This window comes from Pseudorca crassidens, chromosome X, assembly GCF_039906515.1.
Source record: "Pseudorca crassidens isolate mPseCra1 chromosome X, mPseCra1.hap1, whole genome shotgun sequence".
Lineage (NCBI taxonomy): Eukaryota > Metazoa > Chordata > Mammalia > Artiodactyla > Delphinidae > Pseudorca > Pseudorca crassidens.
The window spans coordinates 117227871-117247455 of NC_090317.1; the positions used below are offsets into that span (position 1 = coordinate 117227871).

The 19585-nt window shown below is 44.3% G+C and overlaps 1 protein-coding gene across 8 annotated transcripts in view; it reads left to right on the forward strand.

The window, feature by feature from the left end:
- The window catches only part of SH3KBP1 (SH3 domain containing kinase binding protein 1), a 344093-nt gene that overhangs the window by 28253 nt on the left and 296255 nt on the right, over positions 1-19585 (forward strand). The gene's annotated exons all lie outside the window — the stretch shown is intronic.

Consider the following 19585-nt stretch of genomic DNA (forward strand, 5'->3'; position numbering starts at 1 on the left):
GCGTTGCCTGTGCTGCTCTGGCCTTCGTTTGAGGTGATAAAAGGAAGTGAGGACTGTATGGGTGTGAAGTCACTCTCGCCAAGAAGCGAAGTCTCGGGCTTTCTGGGACCTGTTTATCGTTTCATTCTGAAAGAGCATAATTATTTTTTAGCTCTGGGATCTACCTTAACATATTCAAAAGCAGGATTTTTTGAGGGGGGCAATGTAGTTGATTGTGTATTTGAAATTCTTCATAAGATGTTTACTTTCTTTTCTCTCTGTTCTCAGTTATTGATTTAGAAGTAAGCGAGAAGCATCTGACAGGAACTGTCACTAACCCACTGTGAAGTTAATTTTATTTTGGTTACACGTAATTATTTCATGTTTGCTTCTGTGGGGAACAGCGGCAATAGATTTCATCTCCTTTCCTCCCCTCCCCGAAAGCTTCCCTTTTACCTGTGCAAATCTTTCTCTCTCCATGTTCCCATGGAATGATGGGGGGAACTCTGAGTGCCGAAGTGGACATCTGCGGAGAGCCTGCTGAAGTCCTGCCTCTGATGTCAAATAACTCGTGGAATGTGCCAGTTTGATAAGTCACTGGTAGAATGAGGGTATTAAGCCATCTGTAGGAACGACTAGAAAAAACAAATCGGACATAAGAGCTGACCGTTAGAAAAAATACTTTATGGCACACAGTTTAAATTAGTACTTAGAAATGAATACTTGTGCCATCAGTGTACACACTTAAATGCCAAATGAGGAGTCCAGTTGTGATATGTGGCCCATCATTCAACATATACTCAAAGGCTATTTCAGAAAATGTGTCTGTTCCTTCTGTGTGTAGCACTATTGCCAGGTAGGGGTAAGTGTAAATGAAAATATTTAATACCGGCTCCCTTCCTTTATAGGAACTTAAATCTGTTTTGGGGTGGCACGACATACAATTTATGAGATGAATTAAAATAACAGTCTAAGACAGGGGTCGGCAAACTATAACCTACAGGTGAAGTCTGGCCTGCTGATTATTTTTGTAAATAGGGTTTTATTGGAACACAGCCATGCCAGTTCATTTCCGTGTTGTTCAAGGCTGCTTTCTTGCTGTAATGACACAGCTGAGTAGTTGGAACACCATATATGGCCCACAAAGCCTAAAATATTTACTATCTCACTCTTCAAGAGAAAGCTTACCAACCCCCCAGTCTAAGACAGTATTTCAAAAGATGTTCAAGGCAGTGTCTGATAGTTAGAAGTGATTTAGGTAGTTAAAGCTGTAGTTAGTAAGTCTGAGAATATAGTGGTGGGTGTCCCAAGATGGGGCTTGAAGTTGACCTCAAGCCATGAAAATGGAGGGCGCTTTGGGATGCGAGGAATAAGAAGCAAGGTTCGTGGGTGAGAATATACACCATGCCCTCTGGAGAAGAGTGGGTGGGGTGACAGGGAGCAGTACTGTCCAGTTGGGGTTGGGCTTGGAGGCTTGTCTGCGTCACACCTGTACCACGTGGTGGTGGCCTTTGAGTTTCCCCAAACGTGTACTTTCTTTCAAAGACAACATTCACTTACACAATAGATACTGATTTCAGACCTGTGATGTGGTTGACCCCAAGGGGATGTTAGCATTCATGGAGGCTTATTTGTTTCATGTAGTGCTACTTCTAGGTGTGTTGGAGAAATAGCTGTCATTTCTAAGAGAGGTTTAACCTTGAGATCCCCCAAAGGCCGCTAACACTAGGAGACTTGTATGGACAGGCGTCTCCCATTCCATGGTGACAATGTTCTGGAGAGTCTTTTGAGACGGGAATTCTGGAAAGGAATGTTGTGTAGATGGAAGAGGTTGGGAGGGGAGAAGGAAGAAGGAGGACACACCCATCCTTGGCTACTTCCTTGTCTCTTGCTTTCCTTTAGAGCTTCAGTACTGTCTGCCATTTTGTCTGGGTCTGTAAAACTCCCTGCACACGTCCTCACAGGGTGTGTGCTTTCAGCCTCTGGATCCCCAGCCCTATGCAGCTGGTGGGTTATCATAACCTTTCCAGCTGCCACCATCTCCCCTACTCCGTGACCACCCCCTCCCAGCCTGTATCCTGCCATCTTGGCAGCTGGTCGGCATCGAGCTCCCCCACTCCCCCTAGATCAGTAACTGGAAGCCACTAAGCTCAACCCTGAATCCTTTCTCTCCTCCCTGGGCAAGCCCCAGGGCGCCCATGCCATGCTTGTCTCTGGTCCTGTCGTGGGCTCTGGAGAGGTGGCAGGGGTGGGGCAAGGGGCTGTTGCCCATTCTGCTGGGTCCTCACAGCCACCCACCAATGCTTCCATTGACCTCTCATCCACTCCTTTGTTTTCTTCTGTAAATTAACACACACACACACACACACACACACACACACACTATGCAAAAGAAAATTCCATGTGCATTTTGCACTGAGCTTATTCTACAGACTGTTTTCTCAAGCTCCTCAGATTCTCTTCTCACACCTGACTGTCACCAACAGATGACCTTGATTCCTATGTGAGGGAAGGTGTCAGCTTCCTCATGTACCTTCATCTTTATGTCTTTATTATTGCTGTTGGAACACGTATCCCCCTTTATCCTCTTTTATCTAATGTCAGAGAAGGAAATAGCCTTCCTTCTTTTTTCATCCTTCTTTCCTCACTTCTTTCCTGTGTTGGGTCCCTGACTCATATTCATGTTGTCCAGCCCAGTGCCCCTTTCCCCCCAGACTCTCAATAAATACGTACTGGATCAAAGAGCTGTTCTGTCCAGGAAAATGTCGGCTAAGGATTTATGTGGGCAGGCTGGCCTAATCTGGCCTGGTTTCACATTTGGGCATACTACCTGCATTCATGTGTGCCCTTTGGTGTCTTCATGTTATTATCTGTGCAGCCACAGTGTCTGGAGCTTACATCTCAGAAAATCTTCACTGACTGAAGAAATATGAGCAGGAACAGGGGCAAGAGGACAGGCTTTGAATTCAGACTGGCTGTAGCTTGGATATCAGCTCCCTACCCTTGAACAGGTTATCTGATCTCTCTGGGAACCAGATTCTTCATAAATTTGGAACCACAATAGACACGTCATAGAGTGTGTGTCAGTTACTACTGCTGTGTGACAAATTATTCCAAACTCAGCACCTTCAAACAGCCATTTTATTATGCTCATGGATTTTGTGGGTCAAGAATTTGGACAGGACTTCCCTGGTGGCGCAGTGGTTAAGAATCCACCTGCCAGTGCAGGGGGCATGGGTTTGAGTCCTGGTCCGGGAAGATCCCGCATGCCGCGGAGCAACTAAGCCCGTGTGCCACAACTACCGAGCCTGCACTTCTAGAGCCCACGAGCCACAGCTACTGAAGCCCACGTGCCTAGAGCCCGTGTTCCACAACAAGAGAAGCCACCGCAATGAGAAGCCCGCGCACTGCAATGAAGAGTAGCCCCCACTCACTGCAACTAGAGAAAAGCCCACACATAGCAACAAAGACCCAACGCAGCCAAAATTAAAATAAATAAATTAAAAAAAAAAGAATTTGGACAAGGCATGGTGGGGATGGCTTGTCTTAGCTCCACAGCGTCTGAGGCCTCAGCTGGAAAGACTTGAAGACAGGGGGTGACTTGATAGCGGGAAAGCTGGAATCATCTGAAGCCTCTGACACTTCCATGTTGGCCTGGGCTGGGATGATTCAGCAACTCAGTGGTGAATGCCTACGTGTAGACCCTCAGTGTGAGTGGGCTTTCTTACAACATGGCTGTCTTTGGGGTATTCCAGCAAGTGGGTTGGAAATTGCATATTAGCCTTCTTTCACCCAGCCTCAGAAGTCACACAGCATCACTTCCCTGCACTCTCCTGGTCAAAGTGCTCACAAGCCTGCCCAAATTCATAGGCCCAGGGAGCGAGATGAGATTTCCCTTGTTGATGGCTGGAGTCACATCCTAGAAGAGCATGAGGGATGGGAAAGTCTGCTGCAGCCATCTTGGAAAATATAATCTTCCACAGAGTGGTTGTTATAGTTAAATGATGTGATGAGGATAAAGGCAACTGGCACCACGAAATTAAGAATATATTTTCATTCAGCAATTATTTATTATATTCCTACTATATGCCAGGTGTTAGGGCAGCACTGGGTCTGTAGGGGCAAACACAGCAGTTGTGCTCTCTGCCCTCCTGTAGCTTTCACTGAGGTGGCACAGGTGGCAATCCAGTGTGATTAGATCTGTGATAAGGACTTGGGATTCCATTTCTTTCAGGGAGAGGGACTGGTTGAGCGTCTGGATTTGTTTGTTTCATTTGAAGTGAGAATGAAGTGAATTTCCCCCCATGAATGCTGAAGAAGGGTGGTCTGCCCGGCATTAATGATCCTGCTCGCTGCTGTGTTGTTATTGGTACTTCTGCGGACCTGTAGTCTCGTAGCCATGAAAGATGCCTCAGAAATCATCAGGCCCAGGGTCTGCCAGCATCCCCTGACCCTGCCATTCAATGTAGACTTATGTTCCTCCTTCCTAAAAAGGGGTTTAGGACAGTGGTGGAGGTGTGGAGTCACCTGAGGGACCATCTTCAAACTAGATGTGCTTCCCCCCCCCCCAATTCTGATGTGGCCCAGGCAAGCTGAGAGCAGAGGTGGGGGAGGCTGCACAGGTGATTCTGACCCCTGGGTAAGGAGTTCATGTGGTATAGACCAGCACTTCTCAAATGACACTGTGTGTGTCAGTCCCCTGGGGATCTCGTTACACTGCAGCTTCTGATTCAGTAGGGCTGGGTGAGGCCAGGGCCAGCAGGGGCGTGGGTAGTACCAGCAAGGGACAGGCAGAGATGCCTATTGAGGCCTGCCCCCGCCAGACGAGGGCCAGCTCGCAGAGAGAGTGAGTCGTCGAGGGCTAGGCAGGTGACCTACCACATTTCTGCCATGTTTCAGCACATTTCTTAAAGATGAGGACTCTGTCAAAAACCATAATCACGATATCACTTTTACACCTAAACAACCAAAACCACAGCCTTCCTTATACAAAACCAACTCAAGAAACCCCAAATCAGAATGTAAATTGGTATAACCACTATGGAAAACAGTATGGGAGGGGTTCCTCAAAAGATGAAAAATAGAATTATCATATAATCCAGCAATCCTACTGCTGGGTAGGTATCAGAAAGAAATGAAATCATTATCTCAAAGAGATATTTGCACCCCAATGTTCATTGCATCATTATTCACAATAGCCAAGGAAACGACTTACATGTCCATCGATGGATGAATGGGTAAAGAAAATGTGGTACGTATTGGGCTGGCCAAAAGGTTTGTTCAGTTTTTTCCATAACATGGCTCTAGTAGCACTTAGTTGTCTTTAACTTCATTCGAAACAGTTTTTTAGGTTGTATGTGACAGCTGTCATATCAGCGTGCATTTAAAAAAAGACATCAAAATTGGTGACTTTTTGTGTACCCATTTTATTTTATTAAAAAATTTTTTTAAATTTATTTATTTTATTTTTTTAACATCTTTATTAGAGTATAATTGCTCTACAATGGTGTGTTAGTTTCTCCTTTATAACAAAGTGAATCAGTTATACATATACATATGTTTCCATCTCTTCCCTCTTGCGTCGCCCTCCCTCCCACCCTCCCTATCCCACCCCACTAGGTGGTCACCAAGCACCGAGCTGATCTCCCTGCGCTATGTGGCTGCTTCCCACTAGCTAGCTATTTTACATTTGGTAGTGTATATATGTCCATGCCACTCTCTCACTTTGTCATAGCTTACCCTTCCCCCTCCCCATATCCTCAAGTCCATTCTCTAGTAGGTCTGTGTCTTTATTCCCATGTTGCCCCTAGGTTCTTCATGACCATTTTTTTTTCTTAGATTCCATATATATGTGTTAGCATACGGTATTTGTTTTTCTCTTTCTGACTTACTTCACTCTGTAGGACAGACTCTAGGTCCATCCACCTCACTACAAATAACCCAGTTTCGTTTCTTTTTATGGCTGAGTAATATTCCATTATATATATGTGACACATCTTTATCCATTCATCTGTCGATGGACACTTAGGTTGCTTCCATGTCCTATTGGAAATAGTGTTATTTAATACTTACAGCTATTGTAAATAGTGCTGCAATGACCATTGTGGTACATGATTCTTTTTGAATCATGGTTTTCTCAGGGTATATGTCCAGTAGTGGGATTGCTGGGTCATATGGTAGTTCTATTTTTAAGGAACCTCCATACTGTTCTCCATAGTAGCTGTATCAATTTACATTCCCACCAACAGTGTAGGAAGGTTCCCTTTTCTCTACACCCTCTCCAGCATTTATTGTTTGTAGATTTTTTGATGATGGCCATTCTGACTGGTATGAGGTGATACCTCATTGTAGTTTTGATTTGCATTTCTCTGACGATTAGTGATGTTGAGCATTCTTTCACATGTTTGTTGGCAATCTGTATCTTCTTTGGAGAAATGTCTATTTAGATCTGCCCATTTTTGGATTGGGTTTTTTTTTTTTGATATTGAACTGCATGAGCTGCCTGTATATTTTGGAGATTAATCCTTTGTCAGTTGCTTCATTTGCAAATATTTTCTCCCATTCTGAGGGGTGTCTTTTCGTCTTGTTTATGTTATCCTTTGCTGTGCAAAAGCTTTTAAGTTTCATTAGGTCCCATTTGTTTATTTTTGTTTTTATTTCCATTTCTCTAGGAGGTGGGTCAAAAAGGATCTTGCTGTGATGTATGCCACAGAGTGTTCTGCCTGTGTTTTCCTCTAAGAGTTTTATAGTGTCTGACCTTACATTTAGGTCTTTAATCCATTTTGAGTTTATTTTTGTGTCTGGCATTAGGGAGTGTTCTAATTTCATTCTCTTACATGTAGCTGTCCAGTTTTCCCAGCACCACTTATTGAAGAGACTGTATTCTCCATTGTATATTCTTGCCTCCTTTATCAAAAAATAAGGTGACCAGTACCATACTGTCTTGATTACTGTAGCTTTGTAGTATAGTCTGAAGTCAGGGAGCCTGATTCCTTCAGCTCTGTTTTTCTTTCTCAAGATTGCTTTGGCTATTTGGGGTCTTTTGTGTTTCCATACAAATTGTGAAATTTTTGTTCTAGTTCTGTGAAAAATGCCATTGGTAGTTTGATAGGGATTGCATTGAATCTGTAGATTGCTTTGGGTAGTATAGTCATTTTCACAATATTGATTCTTCCAATCCAAGAACATGGTATATCTCTCCATCTGTTTGTATCATCTTTAATTTCTTTCATCAGTGTCTTACAGTTTTCTGTGAACACACTTTTAAAAAAAATTATTATTTTTTTTATTGAAGTATAGTTGATTTACAGTGTTGTAGCAATCTCTGCTGTATAGCAAAGTGACTCAGTTATACACATATATACATTCTTTTTTTAATATTCTTTTCCATTATGGTTTATCAGAAGATATTGAATATAGTTTCCTGTGCTACACAGTAGGACCTTGTTGCTTATCCATGCTAAATGTAATAGTTTGCATCTACCAACCCCAAACTCCCAGTGCATCCCTCTCCCTCCCCCCCTCCCCCTTGGCAACCACAAGTCTTAAAACACACTTTTGATGGTGCTTGTTGCTTATTGTATTAAGTAGTTGAAAGTATATCGTAACAAAGGAATTAGGATTAAGCATTGTACACCCTCCAAAGTAAACAGTTTACATCCCAGGTGCCTCAGGATTTCTCTTACAAAGCATGCCTTGCAGGGAGAGAATCACAGTTTTGGTTACTGGAGGTATATTTTATAATTATTCACAGAGAATAAACTGTAGCACTAAAAAGGAAAAATACTTTTGGGTCATTTGTTTATTTAAAAATATCTGTAGATGCTTAGTGCCCTTAATAACAAATTCAGGTACACACACACACACGCACACGCACACACACACACTTTTAATGTCTTGTTGCCTTTATAAACCCCATCTTCCTTTTCAGGTGCATTGCTGTGTATAACATGGTTAGCTGAATCACTTGTGAAACTACTGATTGCACCAGCTCAGGTTACACCAGCATTAAGATTTTTCTCTTCATCTTTTAGGTTCAGTGTAGAACGTTATTCTTCTCCTTGCACATTTAGAGCATTTTAACAATCCAGAAGTGTTTCAGCATGTATTTCTTTTTTTTTTTTTCTTTTTTTGTGGTACGTGGGCCTCTCACTGTTATGGCCTCTCCCATTGCGGAGCACAGGCTCCAGACGCGCAGGCTCAGCAGCCATGGCTCACAGACCCAGCCGCTCCACGGCATGTGGGATCTTCCCGGACCGGGGCACGAACCCGTGTCCTCTGCATCGGCAGGCGGACTCTCAACCAGTGTACCACCAGTGAAACCTCAGCATGTATTTCTTAAAGATAAGGACTCTTTTCAAAACCAGAATCACAGTATCATTTTTATACTTACAGCAACTAACAATGTTTCCTTATCATCAAGCAGCCAGTTCAAATGTCCAATTATTACAAATAGTTAAAATATTTCAAAAGGCATTTATTTGAATCTGGATTTGGAAGGTCTGAACTTTCTAATTGGTTGCTGGTCTCTGAGTCTCTTTTAATCTAGGTTCTCCCGTTTCTTTTCTTTTTCCTTTGCAATTTTGTTGTTGTTGTTGAAGAAACTAAGTCGTGTTTGCTTGTGGAGTCTCCTACAGTCTGGATTTGGTTGACTGTACTTTCAGGAGCCATTGAACATCTTCCTGGACCCCTGTCCTCCCTATAAACTGGCAGTAAATCCAGAGGTTGATCTGACTTAGGTTCGGTTCGTTGGCAAGTGCGCGGTATGGGAATGGTGCGTACTTCCCTAATGAGGCTCTCGAAGCCTGGCTGTCTCCCTTTTTGTAATGTTAGCAGCCGTTAGTGACCATTGCCCATGTCCTTGATTACATTAGATGTTGTGAAATGTCGATTGTCTAATTCTCTCATTCGTTCTTCACTTACTGGCCAGAATACTCCTGTAAAGAGAAGTTTCTTCTCATCAACAATTCGGTTTATCCTGAATTCATATGGAAAAAGCAGGATAAACGTTTGGTTCTTTCCCTGAATTTACCACTTTTCAGAACAGGGAGTCGATTCCCTAGCCTTGATTTAAAAAAAAAAAATCACTCTGCAACATAGATTCACATTAACATGTATCAGTTTGAGACATGGAACCTATTTGATGTGTTTCAATCCACTGCAGTTATTCTTACTGATAGTCATATTGTCCCATTTGCGGCAAGTGGGAGCCTTTTCTCATTCAGTTCTGAATCCTTTTGACATGACTCTGTTAGTCTTTGATGGCTTCCTTGCTTTGACAAGATGTTTCTTGTTTTTGACAAGGTGTTTGTATGCCAAAACATTTCAGGCTTGTCACCTTTCCTGCCCAGACCTGGAATCAGCCATTTCTCCAAGGCTACCTGGCTTTTTTTAAAAAATGAAAAATAATATTTAGAGACAATGTAATTATTTCTGAAAAAAATACACATTGATCTACTCAGATCATCCTAGAGGTCTATTGATTTGGGGATGTTGATCCTTTTAGTTTTCTTTATTTTTATTAACCTCATGTTTCAGTTTTGGAAAAGGTTTCCAAAATTTTAAGCCTCAGTCCAGTTTATTTAGGTATTTTTTTCTGTTTGTCCAACTTTAAATTATAACCTTCAAAGGAAAGAAAAATGTTGGGTTTTAACTTTACTTCCATTTTTTGTTAATCTACGATGCATACTTACTAAGTGGTTTTCTGGTATCGTGACAAAGTATAATTTAGTTGATTACGAATGTTCTTGAAGTGGATACTTGACTGAAAACTTTCAATTCAAATTGTTGTCCTACTATTAAACATGCCAATCAAAAAGACTTGGAAACTGTTGGTGGTTATAGTGTGGAAAGATTCACAATTACTGTATAACATCATGTATGAAACCATGAAATGTGCCAGCCCAAATAACCTACACATTATTGTGTTGCAAATGCTCTAGGTGTTATCTCCCACTTGGCTGTTGGGGAGTTCAAAGTAGTTATGCTTCTGACAGTTTGGAAGTCTAGACTGCTTTGAAGAGCTGCTGTTTTGCTGTTATGTTCTGCTCTCAGCCCTGTGCCTTTGTCTCAGATCCCATCTTCTTGGATTCTCAGCTTCTTGTCAAAATACCCTGGTAAATTTCTCCCCACCCAACAACAAACATTTCTTGAGTGAGTGATGGGGCCAGTCAGCTCAGCACCTGAAGGAGGAAGATATGTTGGGCAGTGCGACTTTTCTTTTAGGAGACCCACTGCTTCAGCTTTACACTTCCATTCAGGGGCTCACAGTTTAGCAGGATTATTATACCTGGGGTATAAACGAAGCCTGAAGAGGGGCACTAACTCGGCAGCAAAGGTTCGCTGTGGTTTCCTGTCACCTCTCTGTCTACTTTCTCCCTTACCAGACAGTACATTTCTTGTTAACAGAAGGCCAGGCGGTGACTCAGCCCTCGCCCCCAACCCGCGTCCCCCACCCCCGGGCAGACTGACCATGTTTTTCTCTGGAATCCTCTTCACTTCCCTCCTTTTGACCTTGTTCTCCACTCTTCTAAACATTCTTGCCTCTTAAAGCTGATTCAGCTTAGCTACACTGAAATCAACGGAAAGGCTTTTGCCTTTTTTCTTTCACACGTGTCCAACTCTGAAGCCGGTTTCCCATCCGCCCCCATCATGTATTCTTTTACAGTTCTTACAAAGGATCTTGCACTATAGGGCTCTATAAATTAATATAAATTAATTTTTAATAAAGAAGTTCAAGCAAACCTTTTAGATACCTTATCCATAATCGTGTTTCAACAATCCATGTAGTGTCTGTTGAATAAAATTGGTTCCTGAAAAGAGGGGGTGTTGGGGGAAAAGCAGTATTTTCTGTTTTTTTTTGGGGGGGCTACATTGGGTCTTTGTTGCTGCGCACGGGCTTTCTCTAGTTGCGGCGCATGGGTTTCTCATTGTCGTGGCTTCTCTTGTTGCGGAGCACGGGCTCTAGGTGCGCGGGCTTCAGTAGTTGCGGTACAGGGGCCCTAGAGTGCTCCGGCTTCAGTAGTTGTGGCATGTGGTCTCAATAGTTGTGGCACGTGGGCTCTAGGGCCCCTGGCTTCAGTAGTTGTAGCGCACGGGCTCAGTAGTTGTGGCACTTGGGCTCAGTAGTTGTGGCTCGCAGGCTCTAGAGCACAGGCTCAGTAGTTGTGGCGCACGGGCTTAGTTGCTCTGCAGCATGTGGGATCTTCCCGGACCAGGGATTGAACCTGTGTCCCCTGCATTGGCAGGCAGATTCTTAACCACTGCGCCACCAGGGAAGTCCCAAAAGCAATACTTTCTGAGTATTTTATTTTACATAATCTCTAATTAAATTAATACATAGTACAAGCAGACATTTGACTGTTTCGTCTTCTCTTTTAAAGTTTGGTTGGCCCCAAATCTTTTGGATCTTCTCACTGGGGAAAATAGGGGATCACTCTGGAATCAGGCACCTATCTTTGGATACCCTTTGAGTCTGAGAACCAGGCTATCATTATAAAGTCAGGGGAAAAAAATAGCATCTCTACTTATCCTCAAGCCATTTTATTACTTAAAACTGTTAAATATTTATAGAAAGCAACATTCATGTGCTTTCTCTCTTTTGCTTAAAAAAAGGTTCTGTTTTCTTTAAGTGGCTAAACCATTTTGATTTAACTGACTTTTTACAAAATTGGTTTTCTAAGAGGCAGTTTATTTTCCCCTCCATGACTGTTGTGCAGAGTCCTTCTTTGTACAGGGTTATCTAACTCTAATCAATTGTCTTTAGTCTTCACTTTTTTTTTTTTTTTTGGCGGTACGCGGGCTTCTCACTGTTGTGGCCTCTCCCGTTGCGGAGCACAGGCTCCGGACGCGCAGGCTCAGCAGCCATGGCTCACGGGCCCAGCCGCTCCGTGGCATGTGGAATCTTCCCGGACCGGGGCACGAACCCGTGTCCCCTGCATCGGCAGGCAGACTCTCAACCACTGCGCCACCAGGGAAGACCTTCACTTTTGTTTTTTAACCTGCACAACCGTCTGCACGCTTTCTCTGTTTCCTTTTTCATTTGAAGAGTCTTTTTCTGGCTAACTTATCCTCATCCAGTCTGTCTAATGCATGCTCTTAAGAGAGCTGTGCATGAGGTGTGCAAGGGTTAATTTTAGTCGGGAAGTGTTTAATAACTCATTGTTCTTAGCTCCTTGGGTGAGGCCCTGGTGAGTGTAGGCTTCCTAGAGCAGGCTGTGAGGGACTTAACCCCCGGCTTTGTGAAACGCTTCCCCATTGAGGGAGCGGGGCGGCCCGGCCCAGCCCTGGCCCTGCATCCCGTTCTCAGCTTTCATCCAGTGCCCTTCTGCTGTCAGGGGCAGTGGTCCGGTCATGGCAGAGGTGGGGATGGAGTTGAGGCTGATCCCAGTAGCACTCAATAGGCTTGGCCCAGTGTGCCATACTTGTTCTGTGGCTGTCTGGTCATCCCGATCTTGGACCTTGTCTAGCCTTCCAGCCAAACAACTAGGCTCCCAGTGGCAACTGCATTTCATTGTGCTGAGTGATAAGCTCTGTTTTGGGGGGTCACACTTTCTCCGGACATGTACTCAGTCACCAACATTTACCGAGCACCTACTTTGTGCCAGGCGAGGGATGGGGACACTCAGATATGCCCTTTAAGGGCTCCCATTCCAGGGGGCAGACAGGGAGGACGGGCACAGGGAAACCGTCACAGCACAGCATGATAAGGGCCGGTGAGACTAGTGGCTGTCGTTCGTGGAGCAGCTTCTGTGTACAGGAGGTTACAGGCATCGTCCCTTCTCCTTGCAGCTACCCAGTGGATAGATCATCTCCCAATTTTAAGCACAAAGGAAGTGAACTCAAGCAAGGTATCCAGGTTCATGTCACACAGCTAGTGAATGTCTCAGCTGGAATTCAGTCCCGGGCCTCCCAGGCTCCAAAGCCTGTGCTCTTTCTCTTCTATCTCACATCCTCTGTAAAGACACTTAGAGATGACAAGAGGGGGGGAGATGGGCTGGGAGGCCTGGGTTCCTTGGGCTGTTCTAGAAAGCAGTGTGACAGGAGTGGCCTTAGTGCTGGCTGTGGCAGCCGGTGGTGGGCCTTCGTTTGTCTCTCACAGCTGGGTTTCTCCTTTCTCGTCTTGATTTCTCTCTTTCCCACTTCCCTGCTGATGCCCAGTTCTGGGAGCTGCTCCTGGCCCGCTATAGACAACGGTTTGCTGCCTCCTACCCAGGGAGAGAGTTCAGGCCCAGTGGCTCTTTGTTCACTGAGGTCTGCGTTCTGAGCCTGGCTTCCTCGGGGGAGCTAACACTCAGTTTTTAAGTTTCAGGCCTTAGGAATGACCCCTTGTTGGCCTGGTGCCCCTTAGTGGTGTGTTTGTGAAGACACCAAAGGAAAACATGGCTGGTGTCAAGGTCAGCTTTGTTGGACTTGAAAGCCCTGCAGCGCCTGTGGTCCTCACCTGGGAAGTTCAGGTCCCCAAACCCTTAGCCCTGACACTACCGAGAAAGCATGAGGTGGTGAGAACTGGGCTTCGTGCAGACTCGTGTTGGGAAGAGTCTGGTTTTTTAAAAAGTCGATGCTTGGACTTCCCTGGTGGTCCAGTGGTTAGGATGCCGTGCTTCCACTGCAGGGGGAATGGGTTCGATCCCTGGTCAGGGAACTAAGATCCCACATGCTGCCAGCAAGGCCAAAAAATTAAAAAAAAAAAAAAAGTTGATGCTTGAGTGTATCCATTAGGGTTCTCTGGCCGTAAGCAACAGAAACCAACTCCCCTTTAACTAAAATAGGAAAGAGGATTTACTGGAAGGCTATGGGCTGGTTTACAGGGTGGAAGGAAAAGCTGGAGGATCAGGTCTGGGAAAGATGGCACCCAGGCAGCCCCGGGGATCACTGCCTCATCTGGGGGCCCTGCTGGGGGATTTGCCACAGCCGGTTCCAGTCTTTGTCACAGCTGCTGCTGTGCGACATAGTTGAGTCCTGTGCTGGTAGAGGGCAGGGCATGTTGATGGACAGTCCCATCAGACTGTATCTCATCAGGGAGGGGAAAGTCCCCCAAACGGCTTCCCCTCCCCGAGTGGGGAATGGTTTCTCCCTGGGACATAGACGCAGGCAGCCACCTTGATGCATGAATCTTTACAATCATAAATTCCAAAATATGCATTACACAAACTCTGTACTTTTAAAAGCTATATTGAGGTATAAAATTCTGCCCGTTTTAAGTGTACAGTTCAATGATTTTAATAAATTTATAGCATTGTGAAACTCTCACCAGAATTTAATTTTAGAACGTTTCCGTCGCCCCCAAAGACATCTCGTAGCCATTTGCAGTCAGGCCCCGTTCCCACGCCAGCCCTAGGCAACCACTCATCTGTTTTCTGTTTCTGTAGATTTGAACATAGGTTCCTGACTGGTGTAATTTTTTCCGGGTATCCTGCAAACTATGCTATGGGTGAAAGAAAGGACAAAAGGCCAACGGTGTGGAAGTCTGGACCTCATGGTGTCAGTTTTCCTTCCTTTTTGCTTTAGATTTTCCCTTCTCTCACCTGGACTGTAAGATGGGAGAGCTTAGTCCTAGTCTTGATGCTGCCATTATTTAGCTCTGTGAGCCTCAGTCATGGAACCTTCCAGGCCTCAGTTCCTCATCTGTATAGTTAAGAAAAGGGTTTGACAAGATGATAACTCATGTGCTTTCTATCTCTAATGACCAGCAGTTGTGATCTTTTTTGGTGAAATCTTTCTTGGTGAAAAATTACATGTATCCGTATAGCTGATTCACTTTTTGCTGTACAGTAGAAAATAACACCACATTGTTAAGCAACTATACTCCAATTTAAAAAAAAATCTACCCCGAAAGAAAAAAAGAAAAATTACTTCTTGATTGTATCTGCTCTCTTCAATCAGAGGGCTGGAATAAAACTTGATGCTGGCCAAGGGAGGTGGAATCCTGAAAAAGAGAAGGGCTTTTCCCAGCAAGAGCTCATAGTCTGATTGGAATGAGCCGCAGTGAACGCTCACGCTCACGCATTGTGGTGAGCTCCCGGGAGAGATCAAGTTCAGTGCACAGAGGTGGGGAGGGGCCGGTCACAGAGACAGAGCGGGGCCTCTGAAACGCCACCGCCACTGTGAGAAGTTTGCCCCCGTGAGAAGCTGCTTGGCAGCTGGCTTAGCCAACCACGGTTAAAACCACCCATTTCATCTTTGTGGGGAGGAGACATCCCAGCAGGTTTGAAGGCGGAGATGGGGAGGTTGAAGCATTTTGCATTTCGAGGCAGATCTCTTATCTCCTCTGGCTCTGCCTCTATCTCTCTGTGCCCTCGGGTTAACTGTAGCTTTGGCTTTTGCAGCCATGGTAGCTGGAGCCCACTTGTGGAGGCAGGCAGCTGGAGGGTGGTATTTTCTGACAGGGAGACTTCCTTAAGTTTTGTAATTTATGGTGTCTTTAAATATGGGATTTTGTTTACTGTTGGCCTAATTACACCTCTGTTATATTTTATTTAGCTTAATGTTTTAATTTTGTGCTCATGCCCAGAGGTAGTTTCCCAAAGGGTACTGTTAAAAAAATTGTAGGTCGGGTTTTATCCTTGCTGCAGCTACCTGCAGCTTCCTGAAGGCAAGGAGATGGGTTTTGGGGCCACACACTTTCTCATGGGCCCTTGTGAATATTTTGACTGTGTTGGTGCCGTGTGAGGTCTAGAGCTCCTGTCTGCCAAGTATTCTCCTCAAGCATCTCTGTAAAATAGAAACGTAATACGGGCCGCAGAAGTGATTTTGAATGTTTTAGTAGCCACATTCAGAAAGGGAGAAGAAACAAGTGAAATTAATTTGAATAATGCTTGAAATGAAATTGAGGAATTTCACCCAGCGTATCTAAAATAGGATCATTTCAACATACAATCAATCTAAAAATTAATGAGATATTTTACATTCTTTTGCTTCCCTCATAAGTCTTTGCAACTTGCTGTGTATTTTACAGTATGTCTCAATTTGGACGAGCCAGACTTCAAGTATTCAACAGCCACGTGTGGCAGGTGACACTTTAGTGGACAGCAAAGTTCTAAACCTTTCAAAGGCTTACAAGGGACACAGGAAGAGCCCTTAGAAGGGGTAGGAGAGACATAGTCTCATGTTTTGTGAGCTCTTAATAAAGCCATACATAGGTTTCCTTCTCTTAGAGAAACCTGATATGTAAAAATTCTTCTTGACAGGAAAGGTAAAGCAGGAAGTGATTATTCATGTTACAAAAGAATTAACTGCAGGATCCTTTAAATAGCAAGCTCCCTTAGTGCACTGAAGATCTGACTCAATTTGCAAAAATGTGATTGACACTTGGCATTTTAGTAGCATCTTTGTTGGGCAGAGAGAACTATCTGCCATTATAAAATGCAAATGCAAGCTGAACCGTCAGCTTCTCAAGGCTTTGTTGAGTACCTACTGTATGTCAGGGATGCTCGTAGGGCATCCCTGACAGAACTAAGGGAGATCTGTACCCAGAAGCCATTTAGAGGGTCACTGGGAGGGCGAGACACACATGCAGCCACCACAGTGTGGAATTGCCTCGATACCAGGGCCCAGGGAGGCTTGGGGGCTGGATGAGCCAGGAAGGAGCTAGGCTGCGTGCATGTGATGAAGTGTCCAGGAGTTTAAAGGAAGGGTAGATCAGGAAAGACCAGCTCAGTAGTATATTGGGAAGACTCGAAAACTATGCAGTTATGCTTTATATATCCCTGAGTCCCCAGTCCCTAATCCCCAGCCTTACTTCTAGCAGCCATCAGTTAAGCTGTGTTCTTGGACTCCTCATAAGAGGGAGACGGAAGCAAACCCAGGATGTGCTTCTCTCCAGTTTTCAACAACAGGCAGCAGCTGTTTATTTCTTAGGACCTATCTTCTTGAAGCAGATTCCTTTGCCCTCGTCCAGCTTTACCTTGATAGAGCCCACGTGTAGAATGCAGAAAATGAGACTTGCTGTTGAGGAAAGGAGAAGCAAGGTTGTGTGCTGGAAGTGGATGGGGTTCTGAGTTCCCCAAAGTACACAGGGTTTAAGTTCAGCGCCGAGATGGACCCTTGACCAGATTCCTCCCCCGGCTCCTTCAGGCAGGCCCCATGTGCTGCTTCCCCCCAACTCCACTTAGGGCGATTTTCTGTCCCCATCAGAAAAGCTATGAGCTTTCATCTCTAAGTACTAAGATAGGAGCAGCCTTGGGGAGCCTAGGTCAGTATTCCAAGCCTTTTCTTGTTAAAAAAATAATAATACCTGTTATTTAAAAAAATGACTATCTCCATACATATATTTATTTATAGATCATGTAATATATTGCTGTACTAGTTGATTAAGAAAACCCAAAAGAAGCTTCTAAATATTTATTATTAGGTTTAATGTACTTACGGAAAACATAAGATTGACTATTATGTGGTTTTAGACATTGGTGAAAAATGGACATTTGTCTTCATGGCTCAGGTACATAGTTTTGAATATCTTGCTAAACCTAATAGTTCCATATTATAATTAGATAACTTAAACACCTATATCAAGGGTGGGAGAAAACCCATATTACAAATTATCTTGATAACTCAGAGTGTTTTGTGCTGATTGGCTTGTCCTCGTGTTCACCCCCCAACATGGCTGACAAAGAGTTCCCACCCAGGGGCTGAAGTGGCAGCTCCACCATTTTCTTGTTGACTTGGTCGTGTGTTGAGTATTATCTACAACCCCTACTTTCTTTACCCAAATCTTCTCAAGTCTCTCATCCATTTAGTGAGGGTGATTTTAGTTAAAAGGGGTAATAGTCATAAAGAGGCTCTACCAAGAGGCCTCCCAGAACTGCAGGGTGCCCCATGGAGCTGAAAGCTGGCCCTGGCAGCCGCCCTTGTCTAGGGGCACAGCTGTCCCTCAGGCTGCTCCGTGCCCTCCGAGCACCCCTGACTGCCTGACCTAGAGGCTGGATGAAGGAGCTGGTGTCATTCTGCAACTGGAGCGTTAGAGAAGTTGAATGTTTCTCTTTTTAAAATGAAAACAAAATGAATAGATGTTTTCTTTTTCATCTTGTTCACTAATTCCTGAAGTGAGTGCATCCCAGTTTGGAGGGCACTGGCTCAGAAAATAAGCTTAACTGCTTTGCTAAGCTTCAGGTTCTTTAATTGGGAAGGTGGGCATCATAATACTGTGAGGATTAAGTGAGATAATGCAGGAAAAGTGTCTGGCACATAAACAGTGGTTACTGTAATCTCCATTCCGATAGCAAAGCTTCAATAGATCCATGTCTAGGTAATTTGAAGAAAGCTGCTTTTTAATCGACCTGGTTCTGATTGTTATGATGACTCATTTTACCTGCTGGGGTGAGAATATGATACAAGAAAATTGGAGTGTTTCTGCCTTTGTACTTGTCAGGAACCAGGAGAAATCTGAAAAGGTTGCCTTGTTTATGCTCTTATGCTTCTCCTTTCTGTTGATAAGTGATGAAAATGGTTCACAACTCAACTTCAGCCTGGGCAGATTTCTGACAGCAGAGTCAGCCAGCTAATTTTGGAATGCAAAACTAATCTCGGAAAGCAAATTCTGCTTTGAGTTGCTTATGAACTGTCTGGGTTAGCTGACATTATAAGTGGACAAGGTGAGCACACCAGTCTGGGTGGGCGGGGTCGTTTGATCTGGAAACACTTTGAGAGTGTATCCCTAATGGATATGCAAAGTGCATTTGACAAGGAGCCCCTCACCTACCAACCTTCTTCCTGGAAAACCTACCCCAATATATTGAATTTGTAAAAGTCACTTGTGCTTTCTTTGTCTCCTGTTGGAGAAATCTTTTTTTATATATACATTTATTTATTTTTTATGTTTGGCTGTGTTGGGTCTTCGTTGCTGCATGCGGGCTTTCTCTGGTTGCGGCGAGCCGGGGCTACTCTTCATTGCGGTGCGTGGGCTTCTCATTGTGGCGGCTTCTCTTGTTGCGGAGCGCGGGCTCTAGGCACGCAGGCTTCAGTAGTTGCAGCACGTGGGCTCAGTAGTTGTGGTATGCGAGCTCTAGAGTGCAGACCCAGTAGTTGTGGCGCACGGGCTTAGTTGCTCCGTGGCATGTGGGATCTTCCCAGACCAGGGCTCAAACCCGTGTCGCCTGCATTGGCAGGCAGATTCTTAACCACTGTGCCACCAAAGCCCCATTGGAGAAATCTTTGCCGAACCCAAGATCACTAAGATTTTCTCGTATGCTTTCTTACAAAAATGTTGCAGTTTTAGCTCTTACATTCAGGCGTATGATCCATTTTGAGTTCATTTTTGCATATGTGTTCTTTATAGAGCTCACTTATCTTTTCCACTTCCATTCTTTTACTGTAATTTCTAAGTTGCTAATTCACTGCTTGGGGTTACACCTAATTTTCACTACCCTTGTATTTATTCATTCTCCCTTTGTCTATCCGTCCGTCTGTCCATCCATTCATTCATTCATATTAAGCTGCAAATACAAAAGGAAAAGGACAGGAGATTGACTGAGGTGGGCATGAGGCGAGGCCCAAAGACACATGAGTTGTTTAATCCATGTATAGATAAACTAACCAGCCTCTGGATTGGTTGGCTCTGCTAATTTGCATCGGTACCAGAAGACCCGTCTGCCTCATCTGTTGCCTCCAC